The following is a 17,070-nucleotide window of genomic DNA, read 5'->3' as shown; positions in this document are numbered from 1 at the left end:
ATCCCAGAGGTAACTACAGCTCATGCTCAAACCTGGAGCTCTGCTATACAACTTTAAAACAAACCAGTATCTTATCCACTCTCTGTTCAACATAATCAAAGGCATCTCATGAAAATGTGCAAAGGAAATGTTTGCTTCAGATTGCATTTACAGGGTTGGCACCAAGCCTATAAATATCGCTTTTCGAGGAAAACGCTCACGATGTGAATTTGATACAGTCTTAAAGTTCGTTTCTTTTTATGACAGTTTCAGACTGATTTTGTGCAGACTTGTTTTTATGGTCAAATCAAACTCTAAGTGCCCAATTACCTGCCAGAGAAGTTAAATGTGTTGCAGTGACTTAATTTTGATGACATGTTTCTATGTTTTTAAATTTAGTTATCATGGGGAGTTTGCTTATTTTACCTAATTGAATTAAGCCAGATTTGTGTATAGTAAGGAAGAAGACTCTCCTTAACCCAGTTAAAACTCAGTTACCAAGATAGCATGGGCAACAAGGATGTGGGTTCAACTCCCATCAGGTGCTGAATTCATGACATGAAGGCCACCCTCACCAAGTGCAGAAAATAAAAGGGGATCAGAGTGAGGATTTCAAGGGGAGATTACTGGCAGGCTCTGTCATAACCGAATGGCCACCCTCCTTTGTAGGAGGGTCTGCCACCTTCCCATCCTAAACCTAATCAAGAGAGACTTCAGTATTAAGAGAGACATCCACGGGACCACCCAGATTGTTGTGAGAGGTGCCCCTGCAGCTGGGTGACACAAAGGGGGCCAGTTCCTGGCTCACGCTGGACACAGGGAGAGCAGGCTGACAACTGGGGTCTGAGAGAGGGACTACCTCACTATTTGGGCAAGAGACCTGGGGCATTCCAAGGAGTGTGTAGGGATATGTATGTGAGTGTTTCCTGGGAACACATGTGGGCCAAAGGGAAAAGAACCAGTGGAGGAGGGGTGGTCATCAGGCTCTATACAATAGAGCCTCCTGGGGGAGCAAGGTGACCTCAGCATGAAGAATATAAAAGTGTCCAGATGCCGTGAATAGTCCTCTTAGGCCATCCTGAGTAGACCATATAAGCTGGAGCAAGGGGGCTGTAGAAGAGGGGCCAGAAGTAAGAAACCTCTTAGAAGCCCATCAAAGTGCCCCAAGATAGGAAAGTCCATTTTAATAATATACTTGAGCCACACGGAAACATCAGCTTGAACAATTTGACAGGCCTAGAAAGCATAAAGTACTGTCCCATTACCTTACCCTTCCTCCCTGCTAACAACTTCAATGTTGACAGGAGGCAGGCACTGAAGCTAATGAATTGGGGCCTCAGGACTGGGAGACTGGGAACAGCAAAACCCTGTCCCTTTCTCCACCACATACTTCTAGCAGGAAGCAAGCCCCAGCTGAGAAGGGAAGATTTACAGTAAGACAAGTTTGTTTTGATCATCACACATGTATGACACAGAATTGAGACAATAAATAGCCCATCTATGAAGTAATAAAGGCCAAATATGTCATGGGCCCCAACAAGTATATATTACTTTCATTGCATAAAATGTAAACAAACAGTGGGAGATAAGTTTAGATTTGATTTCCATCCTTTCCCCAATTATTAGGGGACCATCGCAGAGTTTGCTCTTAATCTTCCTCTTTTTCCCTCTCTCTCTTCTTCCCTCTATCTGCCTTATGGGCCTTTGACCAGGATAAAATGTTAACAAGTACCACAATTATCTCTATAATTTCTTCAACCTATGTTTCCCAGCACAAAGGGTTGAAAAGGTGGATGGTGAACAGAGGACAGGCTCTATGGGGTTTTATTTTTAAGTTGGATAATTGTTTTCAACATTGGGGCATATGTATCCCTTTGAATTAATAGTTTTGTATCCTTTGGGTAAATACCTAGTAGTGCAATTGCTGGATAGTAGGGTAGTTCTATTTTTAACCTTTTGAGGAACCTCCATACTATTTTCCAGAGTGGCTGCACCAGTTTGCATTCCCATCAACAATGCAAGAGGGTTCCCCTTTCTCCATATCCTCACCAACACCTGTTTTTTCTTGTGTTGTCAATTTTAGACATTTTGACAGGTAGGTGATATCTCATTGTACTTTTGACTTGTACTTCCCTGATGCCCAGTGACGTTGAGCATCTTTTAATATATCTGTTGGCCATCTGTATGTCTTCTTTGTAAAAATGTCTTTTCATGTTTTCTGCCCTTTTTTTAACTGGATTATTTGTTCTTTGGATGTTCAGTTTTATAAGTTCTTTATATATTTTGGATACTAACCCTTTGTCAGATATGTCATGTGCAAATATCCTCTCCCACTCCATAGGTAGCCTTTTAGTTTTGTTGACAACAGCCAATTTATGGAATGAGCCCAAATGTCCATTGACAGATGAATGGATAAAGAAGATGTGATACACACACACACACACACACACACACACACACACACACACAGAGGAATATTACTCAGCCATAAAAAAAAAAAAAAAAAAAGAATGAGGGGCGCCTGGGTGGCGCAGTCGGTTGAGCATCCGACTTCGGCCAGGTCACGATCTCGCGGTCCGTGAGTTCGAGCCCCGCGTCGGGCTCTGGGCTGATGGCTCAGAGCCTGGAGCCTGTTTCTGATTCTGTGTCTCCCTCTCTCTCTGCCCCTCCCCCGTTCATGCTCTGTCTCTCTCTGTCCCAAAAATGAATAAATGTTGAAAAAAAATTAAAAAAAAAAAAAAAAAAGAATGAAATCTTGCCATTTGCAACAACATGGATGGAGCTAGAGAATATAACGCTAAGTGGTCAGAGAAAGACAAATACCATATGATTTCACTCACATGTGGAATTTAAGAAACAAAACAGATGAATATGGGGGGAAAAGGGAAAGCAAACCAAGAAACAGATTCACTCACATGTGGGCCAAACGGGTGATGGGCATTAAGGAGGGCACTTGTGATGAGTACTGGGTGTTGTATGTAAGTGATGAATCACTAAATTCTACACCTGAAACTAATATTACACTGCATGATAACTACCTGGAATTTAAATAAAAACTTGAAAAAGAGAAAAAAGACTTAGGTAGTTGTTTAACCTATCAGAGTGACAGAAGGCTGAGAACTAATGCAAACAACTATTTTATTATTTATATCATGAAATTATTTATTTATGCAACATTATTGTTATTTATTTGTTTATTTATTGTATTGATTTATTATTATCTTGAATTTTTACTTACAAGAAATGTTATTTAGCCTCAGCTGAGACCCAGGTGTCTACATAGCAAGTCACCCAAAGCATGTTATTATCTTCCTCCCCACTTAATCTGCAAAATTACCTGCAAGTTTTCCCAAGACTTATAGAATGAAATTCAACCCCTACTGAGCATATACCATAATCTTTAAGCAACCCTCCTGATTCTAAGGCTATCTTAACATTTTCTTAAAGGACACCAACATAGGGATGGGGAAGGGCCAACATAAAGTGGCATATGTTTTACCATTTAATATATTTTACTTAATTTTTTTCACTAAGAAATAAATGTTTTTCTCTCAATCCCCTTCCCCTTCCCCATTGCACCCTATTTCTCAGCCAAATCAGCCAACATTTTTAATTAAAATGGCAAGGATAATCCATAAGAGAACACCTACCCTGACTATGTTTCATTTTGGAATGAGATGGAGTGGTCAGAGAAAGAAAGCTCTGCCTACCATCAGCACAAGGGCACTAGGAAGCAGAGTTAATGGAAATCTGAATTGTCTGGTTTTTCTGCAGTGGGCCCCAAGCTGGCCATTCTTATGCCCCACAGGTACCAGAGGCCAGGCAAAACCACAGTGTGAAGGTAACACCAGAGCATCAGATTTACAAGATTTGAGGGGCAAAAATGAGTAATAAAACAATTTAGATCTATTATTGAGTAGAATACAAAATATGCTGAAATGTTTAAAATTGAAGGCTTTAATAAATTTCACCCACTGGGTCCTGCTCCCATACCTCTGAGGGATCTTTATTCAGTACATTTCCGCAGAAAAGTTTGAGGGGCAGTGAGCCACCATATCTGAAAGTTATGATGGAAAAGAAAAACATCTCCAAAGCTTTCACTCCCTCAGACCTTCACCAAAATATGACCTAGTAATAGCTATCATGTATCTACTCCCTCTGTACACCCTGTCATTCAATCTCCACATTAATACCCCAGGACCTAAATATGATAATCCTCAGTTTAAAACTGAAAAGGCTAAAACGTTAAAAGGCTACCTAACAGGTCCAAAGTCATACAAGTAAATAAAAATTTCAACTTATACCTGGCTGATTCCAAAGCCCAATCTCTTAGCTGGAATGCTGTGGCTACTTCTATCCGGTGACATATTGGTTTGCTATTCCCACACCAACTGGAGAGGATTGCCTCAGACAGCCAGGGATGCTGTGGCAGGTGGCTTGGTGTCTCACAGGGCAATAGCAATAACAGTCTTTCATCAAACAGATAAAGTGCCAAAGTCATTTCTCTTTAGTTATAAGCAGTAGGAAATGTCGTGCATGCAGACAGCAATCTGTTGAGCTATGAAAAGTGGCGATTCATTCTATTTTTTAGAAAGTTTTCACAAAACAAATATTCTTCAGTTGGTGGGAGCATTTCAAGACATGGAAAATTTCAAAGCACTTGTTTGTAGAATTTATGACCTAAGTTTCATGATACCTCCTATCTTGTTCTTAGGAGGTTTTCAGATTTATACAGTGTGGCTTACTCTAATTGTATTAGAAAATTTAAAGATCCTATAAAACTGACCTGCAGCCTAAACAGATATAACCAGGGAAGACAGATACAACCAGAGAAAGAGCTGTGAAAGAGTCTTTTGCTAAAATCTTATTCTAGAGATTTTTCCATATGGTACGATGTAGTTTAGTTTTTTAAAAAACTAAAAGGCTGTCTTACATAAACAAAGGTGCCAAGTCAACATAAGGAAATTGTTTTAAAGGTTTGAATTAAATATGCATGTTATATATTTCTTCTTTTAAGCAATTACACTATTCACTCTGGCCTGGGAGGCTTTCTTCTTAATGATATTAAAACGAGGAAAAAGATTCATTGGCATGAATATGATATTTAACTGTTCAAATTAAAAGCAGACCTCAAAGCAGTCTTTCAAAGAAAGTAGTTGAAATAACTTTTCTGTGAACTAAGCTGGTAATGACTTGGGGGGAAAAAGCCACCTCTCTGTCCTTTTTCCACTCCTATCCAACTACTCTGGGCCAAGGTATTCCCTGCTAATCATACATATTTTATTTTCATCCAACTTACCTGGCACCTTAATTTAAAAAAGAATCCCATAGTAAAGTACTTACTCAACACGATGAAAGTTCCCTTGCTTGTGCAATTTCTATTTCATGACAGCCTTCGCTTTATACAGTTCTTTTCATCTCCTTACTTTAAGGACTTGGTTTAGACTATAATTATTCTTGAGACTCCGGGTTAACACAACCATTAAATCTTGGATAGGTGGATGATAAATTGGAGGCTAACAAGTTGTACTGATCTTTTTCTGAGAATTCTTCTTGTTTGAACTCAACTACCATAAAGCAACATGAAGAAATATCTACATTCTGGAAAGCAACACACACACACACACACACACACACACACACACACACACCCCACACACAGGCACGCACACATGGGCATGCACACAATTATACTGCCCTTCAAAATTTAGATACTATGAAAGATTGTGGATTGTCTCTTGAAAATAATTTCTATTGGCCTTTTGGGGAGTTATTTGGGGGAAAAATTTCTAAATCAGTATATCATAGTTTACAAATTTCACATTTGGTGGCTTTAACCATTTTTAAAAAGATCTTCACCTTCCCCTCCATCTCTCCAATGGGAAATCATTGAATCGGAGTTCCTTTAAAATAAAGATAACTTGGGGACGCCTAGGTGGCTCAGTCAGTTAAGTGCCTGACTCTTGATTTTGGCTCGGGTCATGATCTCATGGTTGGTGAGACTAAGCCCCGTAAAGGGCTCTGTGCTGACAGCATGGAGACTGCTTGGGATTCTCTCTCTCCTCGTTCTCTGCCCCTCCTCCTGCTGGTGCTCACATGCAGAGTGTGCTCTTGCTCTCTCTCTCTCTCAAAATAAAGATTTAAACAAATAAATATAACATGGAATTTAAAGGGCTTTTCTAGTCTATAAATAAAAATCCTTAAGTAAGATTATTTTCATCTTCATTTTCAAAAATGACACTTCAGAACTTTATCAAAAATCCCAGAGCAAGCAAAATAAAGATTGTACCCGATTCTCTCTTTTCCCATATAGCTGAAAGTGCATTTTATAGATATTTCAGTCCATACCCATCAAAAAAAAATTCTGGGACAAAAATCCAGTATTGGGGGCCTTTAGTGCTGATCCTTTGCATCTTAATTAATGGTTGCCCATGACCTGGTACACCAAGTATTGCACTTCTGGCATTATTTGTAGTTGGCTGAGATTCAATTAATTGAAATTTTTTGCTGTTACAAAAGAAAATGTGAAACAGAGTATTTATAACCACGGATACCTGATTTTTATTTACAGTCATCTGAAGTATCAGTGACAGAGTTGCAACATCTTCTAAGGTTAGGATGTCAGAAACACTTGGCTCTCAAAGATGTCTTTACAGTGTTTAAATATATATCTATACATATATATTAGGTACACATAATATTTTCTTCATAGGAAAAAATACTCATTTTACAAAGAAATTCTGTGTTTTGGAAAAAATAATCAGTCACATTAAAGCCCATTAATCAATTGCTAATCAAATAATTCCTGATCCTTCAAATGTAACTACAGCTGAGTTTGACAGTAGTTTATAGGACTAAATTATATTTTGGCTTAGTTTTAATATCCTGGGAAACTCACTTCATAATTGGTAGGTGTGCAAACATGCTGGCACTTCAGGTTCTTATTTTATTAGGAAAAATTCATTAGAAAATTCTATTTCTCCTGCCAGCTGAAATTACAGAGCAAGTCAGTGGCATGCTTAAGTATCAAACATGCTTTTTTCTAGATATAAAGTTTTCTTCTTTAAAAGAGGGATGTCGGAGCATGCCTGGGTGGCTCAGTCAGTTAAGCATCCGACTTTGGCTTAGGTCATGATGTTGCTGTTCATGGTTTTGAGCCCTGCACTGGGCTCTGTGCTGACAGCTCAGAGTCTGGAGCCTGCTTCAGATTCTGTATCTCCCTCTCTGCCCATTTCTCTTTCTCTCTCTCTCTCTCTCTCTCTCTCTCTCAAAAATAAACATTAAAAAAAATTTTAAAGAGGGTTGTCTGGGTGGCTCAGTCAGTTGAGCATCGGACTTCAATTCAAGTCATGATCTTGTGGTTCCTAGGTTTGAGCCCCGCATCTGGCTCTGTGATGACAGCTCATAGCCTGCAGCCCACCTGGATTCTGTATCTCCCTCTCTCTCTCTCTTCCCCTCCCCTGCTCATGCTCTGTCTGTCTCTCTCAAAAATAAATAAATATTTTTAAAAATTTTTAAAGAAAAATAATATATAGAAGAAAACACTTTTTGTTTTGTTTTTTAAGTAGGCTGCCTTTTATGATATTTTGACTTCATGTTTTTTACTAATATTAAGTGGCCCAAAGACTGCAGATTGTTCATATGTACTATTCTTGCACTGCATAAGATCAGTTCTTTGTAAGCAATGAATGAGCTTACCAAAAAGGATACTACTCATATTCGTGCCTGTTTACACGGCAACATGGTGAGTGTTCTACATACTGTATCATATGTAATTTTTATAACAATCCCTTTGAGGCTTAATTTAACTGTCTTGATGGGCCTGGCCATGCCCATCAGTGGAACCTCAAGTAGGACACCCAAGGGAGACCTGCTCCTAAGTCACTGTCGCGTCCCAGACCAGCACAGGTTGTGGCTTATTACAGGATTTGAGAAATTTGGTGATCAGTTTCAACACTAGTGGAGTAAACTACAATAGGACTGTGTGGGTTATGCTATGTAAGAGAATAGGCTTCTTAATTATGGTAGAGATCATTAATGGGATATGTGCATTTTCTTTCTCCAGAAGATTTCTAAGTTAATTTGGGTACTTTTTCTTCCAATTTTTCATAAAGCTACTGAGATAGAGTATATCCAAGAAACATTGATTTCATTTTGCTTTTCTAGTAAATTATCAAATGTTTACCAATATCAATCTTTACTAACATAGCCAATCATGGTTTACATTCATACATGAGAAAAATCAGGATTCTAAAAAAAAAAAATAAAGTCAAAAGTTGGTGGCATATTAAAATGAGAACTAAAAATTCAACATCATCAAATTTTTTTTGTCTACACATTATGCTTTTTCTATTAAAAAGCATTTTTCTGTAGCTTTAAACAATTAAAAGTCCATACTAGATGCCAACTGAACATTCCAATCTTCTACCATGGAATAAATAAATAGATGAATGAGCACTACAAAGTGCTTGATTTGATGACTGCAGAACATCAAGTAACAACGCACAATTATTTTGAACAACAACTTCCAGTGGGAATTAGCTTTCTGCTGGCCGTCATTGTGTTCCGGTGCCCCATTGTTTATAATTACACATGTACACTGTAACAGCACAGTCGTTAAATTAGAAATTGAACTTCTTTGACAACTGCAGTAAAACTTGACAAAAGATGAACGTGATTTTTTTTTTGTTTCCCTTCTTTTTCTTTCACTTATTTAAACATGTATTAATTAACTTGTTCTGGCAAGTGTTTAGTAAACATTGAACAAGGGCATTTCTTTAGTGGTATAATTAAAATTCCCTCTTAAAATGTTTTGCATGATATTTTATGCACAATTTGACTCAAGTAAACAGAGGTTCTAATTAAAGTTTTTAAATGAAGGCAATCAAAATTGATAAAACATCCAGCAACCCATTGAAGCACATTGTCTTCCTGTCTGTGAAGGTTTAATTTGATGGTCAGTTAACATTAGCCTGGATTAGTTAAGATGCCACTACCTGCACAGACCTCCTTCGACTTTAGTACGTCTCAGGGAATAAATCTTTAAATGTTGCAGTACCCCTTTACGTTGTTATACAGTATTTATTCAATTAAATGTCTTCTAAGTTATTACACCAGGATATTATGAGAAGCATCTAATTTAGGTTATGAATCCTCTGCAAATAAAATGTTACATAAAACACATTGAATGAATGAAGCTATCCAAACATCAAGTGGGGGTTCGATTATTTTTTCCCATTAAAACTTGGTATAAAGAGCTACACAGCTATAAATAGTGCTACCCTTTTGGGTGAGAATAGCATGTAGTTTTCAGTGCTAACCGGCAAATGTCCAAAGCACATAAAAACATCTAGATCATTATCCCTTTTGCTTGCTCACTCGCTCTCTCTCACCCCCCACCTCGTGTGTGTGTGTGTGTGTGTGTGTAGTGGGAAAGATGAAGAAAGATGGAAAAGAATTCATTTTGCCTAGAACGCATTGATTGACCTGAAGTGAAAGATATTTTAAGGGAAGCTTCAAACTCCCCATCTGTAAATTATTCATACATTTTCCTTTTAGTGATGCTGCAAACAACTCCAAAAAGCAAAGTTATGAATACAAGAATTGTTGGTAATTAATACATGACTTAGTGGCTCTCAAGATCACAGATGTCTCTAATGATCTTTTTTAATTTTTTTAATTTTTTTAACATTTATTCATCTTTGAGAGAGAGACAGACAGACAGACAGAGCATGAGTGGGGGAGGGGCAGAGAGAGAGGGAGACACAGAATCCAAAGCAGGCTCCAGGCTCTGAGCTGTCAGGACAGAGCTTGACACGGGGGGGCTCCAACCAATGAACGGTGAGATCATGACCTGAACTGAAAGTCTGGCGCTCAACCGACTGAACCACCCGGGCACCCCATCTAATGATCTTTTTAAATTATTGAGTATGAAAACAGATTCCTTGGGATCATTTCTTCAGACATCCTGGTTCTGTACCTTAGCTGTCCAGAAGTGGGAGCAGGAAGTCATTCTCTCTGGCGCTGCATGTAGAATCAGAGCCTGCTCCGTGGCTTTTGTAAAAGACAAAGCAAAATGCAACCCTGACTCCAGGGGGCCTCTGACTAATGCTGGGGTTTACTTAGCAAGCCTGCTCGGCTCTCACACTAAGCTACCTTTCCAATCTGCCTTTTATTACTTTAGTAATAAATGTGATAGCTTAGTCTCCTTCTACCACTTCTTTGTTTCAAAGTTCATTTATTTTGAGAGAGACTGCAGGCAGGGGAAGGGCAGAGAGAGAGGGAGAGAGAGAATCCAAAGCAGGCTCCATGCTGGGGGGCAGAAGAGAACCCAACAAGGGGCTCCATCTCATGAAACATAAAGTCATGGCCTTAGGGGAAACTAAGAGTCTGATGCTTAGGGGCGCCTGGGTGGCTCAGTTTGTTAAGCAAACTCTTGATTTTGGCTCAGGTCATGATATCATAGTTTGTGAGTTCAAGATTTGCATCAGACTGTGCTGACAGTGTAGAGCCTGCTTGGGATCCTTTCTCTCTGCCCCTTCCCTCCCCGCCGACCCCCTCCCACACACATGTACTCTCTGTCTCTGTCTCTCTCAAAAATAAATAAATAAATAATTTTTTTAAAGAGTCTGAGTCTGACGCTTAACTGACTGAGCCACCCAGCTGCCCCACACTTCTTCATTTTATTTCTTTTTTTTTATTTTTTTATTTTTTTTAATTTTTTTTTAAGTTTATTTATTTTTGAGACAGAGAGAGACAGAGCATGAACGGGGGAGGGGCAGAGAGAGAGGGAGACACAGAATCGGAAGCAGGCTCCAGGCTCTGAGCCGTCAGCCCAGAGCCCGACGCGGGGCTCGAACTCACGGACTGCGAGATCGTGACCCGAGCCGAAGTTGGACGCTCAACCGACTGAGCCACCCAGGCGTTATTTCTTAATTTCTTTGGAAATTTCTTTGAAAGAGAAACCAGGTTTTATTTATCAAGTCCCTCCACCAAGACCCCAAAGTTTACTATTCCCAATCTGAAGATGAGAAAACTGAAGCACATCATGTCAAGCCACTTGACAACTCCTCAAGACTAATGAGTATTGATGCTGGGATACAAATGGGTGAACTGGCTGGATTGTGCTTCCAACCACGATGCTATGCTCTCCCTGGTAATAGCACTCCAGCCCTAATTTCATACATAAGCTCAGAGAGATAGAGAAGCTTGTCTGAGATGAAATGGGAAGAGAAAGACAGAAACAAAGTGGGACCTAAAACCCAGCTCTCCTAAACACCACCACAACTTTTGATAGTCGTCGTACTTAGATTTATTGTACATATCCATGACTTCTCAAGCATTCAAGAGACTTGGACCTTTTCTTAATGATTCCAGGTCATCGTTATGCATATTCATTGCTAGATTTGCAACATTGTAGTACCCTCAAGGGCTGCTAAGAATTCATATGTTCATCCTCACGCCCATGAGTCATCCTGTCATTAATTCAGGCACTGAGTCATTCTTACACTCAGTCGCCTGTGCATTCATCCATACACACACTTATTTTACAAATGCTTATCCGCTGTCACGCTGCACAGGCACTGTTCTTGGCATAGGAACACAGAGCATCACTACTTCCCCAGACCAGCCCCTGACTCCATCCTTTGTCTTTAGTTCTTCTGCTGGCCATTTGTAGCCATTCTCTCTGCCCCCCTCAGCCATCGCCTCCTACTAAAATTGGTACTCCAGCCTCCAGCGCTCCTTAGACCAATCTCTTTAATTTGCTGGGGATTTAGAAACCTGGTGATAAATTTGTTCAAATTTTGTCTGAAATGAGGGTAAATAAAACCTAGATGCTGTCTCCATGAGCAAACTACAAATGAGACAGTGAATGTTATAGTTAAGAAGGAGCCTCTAGATTAGCTGGGTTTTAGCCAGCTTCTGCCAACCATTGGCTGTGCATCCTTGGGCAAAGGATCCAGTCCCTTGAAACCTGTGTTTCTCATCTCTGAAGCAGAGGATAAGGGTGATAGTCTCCATCTCAAAGGAGTCTTGTTTAAGATTTACATCTTTAGGGGCACCTGGGTGGCTCAGTCGGTTGAGCATCCGACTCTGGCCCAGGTCATGATCTTGCAGTCCGTGAGTTCGAGCCCTGTGTCAGGCTCTGCACTGACAGCTCAGAGCCTGGAGCCTGCTTCAGATTCTGTGTCTCCCTCTGTCTCTGCACCTCCCCCGCTCACACTCCATCTCTCTCTCTCTCAAAAATAAATAAACAGTAAAAAAAAGACTTACATGTTTATAGAGCATTTATTCCATTACCTGGCACAGAGCAAACCTTTGCTGTTCTTATTTAGCTTATGCACTTAGTGATGCCTATTTTTACCTCTAGGAACCTGTATGGCTGTTACAATTTTAGGGAAGTCATGAAGACTCCATTCTAAAGTCACAACCATACTGAGCACTTATCATGAGCTGTGACTCCTCAAGGTGTGTTCAGAGCAAGGACTCTGGTGCCAAGGTCAGGATTTGGCTTTATTACACACCCATGGCATCACTTTGGACAAGTTACTCAACCTCTCCAAGCTTTAGTTTCTCATCAGCAGAAATTATAAGAAGATTATCCACCTCACAGAATGGGCATGAGGGCTAAATTAAAACATTTCTGTGGTATACTTAGCATAGTACCTTCACATAATAAGGTCAGGGATGGAACACAGCAGATTTAACTAGTATTACTACTTATTAGTTAGACTTCATGTAATTGATGAAAGGCTTAGATATAATATCAGGAAAAATTAAATACAACATCTCCACTCCTCGTGACACTTTACACCAGTATGAGCCTTTAGAATCATCTGTGATGTGCCAAGTTTCGTAACGACTTAATGATAAACCCAACCATGTGACTCCTGCTTTTACAATTCAGTAAATTTAAATCTGCCCTGAACTCCTTACACCCACTAAGAAACCCTTGTCTCCAGCCGGCCCCAGCTCCCAGCCAATACTCTCAGCCTGCCCTCTCATTGAGCTATTGAAAAAGAAGAGCAAACTCATTGAAATCATTCATGCTAATGTGCAAGTGGGTTTTGACATCTTGCAGTCTTATTCAAGCTTCATTGTCTTAAATGGCTATGCATCCAGAAGAATTAATGTAGCTCCCAAAGAGCCTAACTTACAAGCAAGGAGTAATATGAAATCAAGTCTTTCATACATTTCTGCAACCTAGACATATAGTTTGCTACAGAAGTTGTTTAAAATTCATGCTATGAATATCTAATTAAAGGTGTAAAATGCTTTCTCTTTTCCTTTGTTTGCCTGAGTAAATCTTTTGGGAAAAGACAACATCCACAAGCCCAGACACCCTCAGGAGCCAGGCAACATGCATAAAGGAATGAAACAAGCAATTGAACAGCGTCATTAAGGATTGGTGGGGAAGCACCTGCCATGCTTGGGAAGGGAGCTCTGTCCACTCCAGAAATAAAAATGTCACCAGAACTCCTGATATCAACTTAATCCAGAAATGAGCATGCACTGATCTTTAAAGATTGGTGGCTGATTTTGGTTTAACTGTTCAATTGCAAACAAGAAATACACAAGAGGCAAAACTCTGCTCCTGGTATAGCCTATGTGTGTCCTCTGCTAAGATTTGTTTTTTTCACAGCTTAGGTAATTGTGGCCATCTTACTGTTAACACCTCACATGAATTCGTTCATTTTATCCTCACAGGCATCCTATGGGGTAGGTACTGTTAAAATTGTCCCATGTTATAGTTAAAGAAATTGAGACACGTGTTGATCCCCAGCCAGTGTTGAGTAGGGCTGAGCTTCTAATCCAGATGTGTGGTGTGCCAGAGTCCGTTCCTAACCATACCCTGATAACTTTCTCTCATGATAAAATAGGTTGGAATTCTTCCCCCATGTGGAAAAAGAACTTCGTCTTTATCCTCTGATTCGTGCTTTTGGGGGTTTCTTGTCCCAAATGAGTATTCCACATCAACAAATATTCCTTGAGCCTCAACTACACATGAAACACCATTTTGTGTGCTGTAACACATTTGATTTTATCTTCATTAATGCAATGTGTGGAATGTGATTTTAGAACGAGGGTAATACTGTTAAAATAGCTTCATCTGGAAATACATCAGTTTGCAAACAGATTGGCATATTATCCACAAATATAAACATTTACAAAAAAAATCAGGCATCATTTGATGGCTGTTGCCATGATGATTCATTGGCACAAGAGAAATGCTACGTGATGAGAGGTGCCAAAGCTGTTTGACACATTTCAGTGGAGTTCATTACACACATGAAACAGAACCAATTTTACTCAACAGTGACTTTGACATTTACAGAAAAATGAAATGGAAGTTTAGAAATGAAGACTTCATGCGAAATCTCTACCAAAAATTTTAAATTGGTTCTATCCTTATGCCACCACTTCTAGAGGATCAGCCATATACTGTAGACTTTTTATGCACAGCAGGAGGCAACTTATTCAAACAAAGTTTCTTGGGAGAGCGGATAATTGATCTTGAAAAAACTTATTTGGTTGTAAAGCTCCTCTCTCAGAATAAAGAACATGGGTGTTTTTAAAGATTTACTTGAATAAGGGCACGGGTACCTTTGGCTGCCCTCTGTTTGGTTTATCCTGATATCACAGTTCTGTTTCTTAAATTTGCTAGGTTTTAATGGAGTAAATGCCGTCCTCATCCCCACTGTAGCCAAAGGCTTTGTGGGACCAGAGCAATTTCAGGCTCAGAGCTGGAATACAATAGAGCCAGGAGAAATGTTAAGTAGTTGTAAATAACCAGTTGTTTTCTACTTCATTAATGATCTAAGGTGAGAAAATGTACCAGAACTTAGTAAGGGATTTATAATACATATGCCAAAGCATTGCTAATGGGTTCTGCCAATGGGTTAGGATGACTCATGTATAGACAATATTCTCAGAAGTGTTTTTTATAAGCAGCATCAATGCAAAATACCATGCTACAACATTTATATGCAACACTATTTATTCAAAGAAACAGTTTCCTACCAGATTTTAAAATATTCTCTCACTATGGTAAATGGTTAAAGTATATTAAGAATGTTGTTTTATTGAATGCTTCCTATGTTTTTAGTGCCCAGGTTAAGGCTCTGCATACCAAAGAATGAACGTGCTTGGTTTAATTTGTAAGCCTAGGTAGCATTATAGTAATATTGCAGTGATTAGAATTAATCAAGAATAATAGAACAAATGTATGCTGAGTCTGAATTCTAAAACTTTAAAGTAATTATATTGCTTTTAAACCTGTTTAATATTTACTTATTTGTTTGTAAATAGTATAATAAAATCAGTATCTCAAAACCAGATAACACAGTTGAGACATTCAGACTGTTATCAAACATAAGTCACCAGAGAAGCAATTCAATCAATAGAGAAGTTTTTAATTAGCATATTAATGATTTGCAAATAGAAGGTGATTCCAAAGGACTCTAGGGAACTTGAAGACACTGTAGTTTATCTTCTCATTCTATATATCCCTATGAAATATTTTTACATTATTAATTTCCAATAATCTAGGGAAAAAGGTTTTGCAAATCAAAGGAAAACTTCAGCCGAGCTTGTGCATTAATTATCACATATTCTAAACTGGTAGCTCGTGAATTAATGAGTTCCAGGCTCCTCCTAAATGGCTTTCATTAAATAAAAGCTGGACTTGGCTACGTACTCGCGTGAAGATTGAATGTATATGCACACTGGCTGCCAGGCAAATTAAGTTACAACATATGCAATTATCAACGCTGTGTGGGCCTTGCCCCACTATCCATAAACATCTTTTTTAAATTTTTTTTTATCTTTGAGAGAGAGAGCAGGGAGAGGGACAGAGGGAGAGAGAGAGACAGAGAGAGAGAGAGAGAGAGAGAGAGAGAGAGAGAGAGAGAAGCTTAAGCAGGTTCCATGCTCAGCATGGAGCCAGACGTGAAGCTCGATCGCACAACCCTGGGATCATGACTTGAGCTGAAATCAAGAGTCAGACAGGCCACTGACTGAGCCACCCAGGTGCCCCTATCCATAAACATCTTAATTACCTTCTACACATCGCTAAGAAAGGGCTTCTGCAACGACTCAAACTATTTTTCCAGATCAACCACTTTCGCATATCACATTTCAGAGCGTACAAATGATGGCCTATAAGAAACAGAAAATCCCCCAAAAAACCCAGATCCCAGCAAAAAGAAAATAAAAAGTAGAGACGCGGTCTATCAAGTAATCTTTTAAGTCTATTGCTAAGCTGCCATTAAGCTGCAATTAGGCAGCTCAAGTCTTGTCTTTATAGAGTTTTTGATATTTCTAACTGATTTGCTCTTAGTGCCATGAGGGGATGGGGGCAAAAAGGTACAGTCTCTACGTTGTTTTGCATTGTTTGCTCTCTTGTGCTCTAACCTTCTGATTCTTTCCTGACTGAATACCATGCCTGCCTGCTATTTTAAAATTCAGTGTCTATGCATGCCCTAACTCTTTATCCTTTTGGTTTACTTCTTGACATCTACAAAATGAGCCTGCATAGCTGATTACTACTTGCCATGTGGTACTCCTGTATTTTGACTGTTTACAAGTCAGCAACTTTCCCATATTTCTCAAAGTTGGGCTACACTGGGCTTTTCCCTCCTTGACCTATGGCAATTCCGCATCCTAAGAATCCTGTTTTTTGGATCTAAGAGTATGCTTGGAATGTGTTTTTATTTCATATTTTTTAATTAAGTAAAATCTAAAATATATACATATCACTCATTTAAACTTTATCATATTCTTATCCAGTATAACGTTAGAATAAAAATAGCACATAAATTACACAAAGACATGTTTGTCCGGTATCATTTTTTTTTTTAATTTTTTTTTCAACGTTTATTTATTTTTGGGACAGAGAGAGACGGAGCATGAACGGGGGAGGGGCAGAGAGAGAGGGAGACACAGAATCGGAAACAGGCTCCAGGCTCTGAGCCATCAGCCCAGAGCCCGACGCGGGGCTCGAACTCACGGACCGCGAGATCGTGACCTGGCTGAAGTCGGACGCTTAACCGACTGCGCTACCCAGGCGCCCCTGTCCGGTATCATTTTTAC

General features: G+C 39.3%; 1 protein-coding gene across 4 annotated transcripts in view; it reads left to right on the top strand.

The window, feature by feature from the left end:
• Positions 1-17,070, top strand: part of CDH6 (cadherin 6) — a 128,796-nt gene that overhangs the window by 51,854 nt on the left and 59,872 nt on the right. The window lies entirely within an intron of this gene.

This window comes from Leopardus geoffroyi, chromosome A1 (assembly GCF_018350155.1).
Source record: "Leopardus geoffroyi isolate Oge1 chromosome A1, O.geoffroyi_Oge1_pat1.0, whole genome shotgun sequence".
NCBI classification, from domain to species: Eukaryota; Metazoa; Chordata; class Mammalia; order Carnivora; family Felidae; genus Leopardus; species Leopardus geoffroyi.
Note: the sequence above shows the minus strand (reverse complement) of the source record. Positions and strands in the feature narration are given on the sequence as shown.